This window comes from Myotis brandtii, unplaced genomic scaffold (genome assembly GCF_000412655.1).
Source record: "Myotis brandtii unplaced genomic scaffold, ASM41265v1 scaffold504, whole genome shotgun sequence".
In the NCBI taxonomy this organism is placed as follows: Eukaryota; Metazoa; Chordata; class Mammalia; order Chiroptera; family Vespertilionidae; genus Myotis; species Myotis brandtii.
This window is the reverse complement of record NW_005369217.1, coordinates 319,141-320,927: the sequence shown is the minus strand read 5'-3', so window position 1 is coordinate 320,927 and position 1,787 is coordinate 319,141.

The following is a 1,787-nucleotide window of genomic DNA, read 5'->3' as shown; positions in this document are numbered from 1 at the left end:
CCAACTTTGACCTCAGTTTCTGGATCCGGCCCCCGCTGCTCCCCGCCCACAAGCGTCCCCTTTGATCCTCGGCCGGACTCCCCTCCTCCCCGAGCCCCGGTTCCTGCCCCTCCGGGCGGAGTGGCCGACTCTCCGTCAAGGGAGCTGAAAACCTTCCCCTTAGCCGGAGCGGGCATGTCTACGCGACTAGCCGCGGGCTTCGCAGCCGGCCCCCCTCCACGGCTACGGACGACATCCCCCCCCCCCGCACAAGTCCCGGAAAGGCCGGGGCAGGGGCGGGCTGTGGGCGCGCAGGAAGGGCTGCTCCTTCCCCGCGGCTCCCACCGGGGACATCCACTCCGGGGAACCAGGAAGCAGGAACTCCGGGCTCTAGTCCCAGCCCGCGGCCAGTGACCCCGCGCTCGCGTGCCCTCCCGGCATGAGTCCTTCAGTCTCTCTCTTCTGTCCCTCGCCGATCTGCAGAGATGTCCCTGCAAAGAGTGCGCACTCTTTGGAGAAGGAGTAACTCCGTGACTATTTATTCAACAGGTATTATGTGTTCACCAGGTGCTGTGAAAACAGTGAAGGGTAAGACCTCAGCACCTACCCTCGAAGGAAGAACTTGTCATTTAGCTGGGAAGAACACTGCCATAACGTGGGAGTCTGGGTGTGAAACAAACGCACCAGCAGAATTTAGTATCTTGAGAGATGCTAGAACCTCACTGAGCTCCTGTTTGGAAGTCTTCCGAACACTTTGATTTAAAGTAAGGTGTTATCACATACCTCTGTCGTCCACCTTGTTGGGAGGGTGAAACCAAAGGACTTTTGAAAAGCTTTTTCGGAAAAATCAAATCCAACCTTTTTGGGCTCTTGTCACTTAGCTTTGAATTTCGATGGTTGTCCAGATCTTATCTCCCTCATCAAACAGAAACTTCCTTGAAGGCTGAGTAAATGTCTGGTTTATCTCCCACCCAGCACCAACTTGGTGTCTGGGATTGATAAGTACATGAAAAATATTGAAAAAAATGAAAAATGCCATCACAGAGGATATTGAAAAGAAAGTGCTATAAATGCCAAAGTTGTTTCTACAAGAGGTATTCCAAAGATGTTTTGAACAATGACAGCATCACTGGAGGAAGAGTGAAGGCAGCAGCTCTCATTAGCATATATAAATTCTGGTATGCTTGTTAAATAGTGAGTCACAGGAGGACCTGGCCACACCTCATACACATGAAAAGATTGCTATACAGGACAGTGTATAGGCATTAGCCCTTTAATATAATAATCATCTGTTGAGTGTCTGTTGACTGAGTGCTAAGTGCAGGGGTAGGTCCCTGCCCTGTCCTCAAGAAGTTCACAGTCTAGGTGGGAAGATGAGAATTATAAAGTTCAATGGAAAACCAAAGTAAGGAACACTGAAATTCAAGTTACAGAGTGGACATTGATCTAGCTCCTGAAGGATAAATGAGAATTTACCAAATTAAGACTGAAATACTGCCTGGCCTGTGCGGCACAGTGGTTCATTGTTGAACTATGAACTGGGAGGTCATGGTTCCATTCCCAGTCAGGGCACATACCCAGGTTTCCAGTTGGATCCCCAGTGGGGAGCATGCAGGAGGCAGCTGATCAATGATTCCCTCTCATCATTGGTGTTTCTATCCCTCTCCCTTCTTCTCTCAGAAATGAATAAAAATTTAAAAATAAATTTTAAAAAAAGACTAAAATAACCACAAAGGTATGGTACAGAGGGGTGGTTAGGAGAAGTCTTGTAAACTGGTGTGGCTAGAGAATAGGAGCTGGGGAGAGTA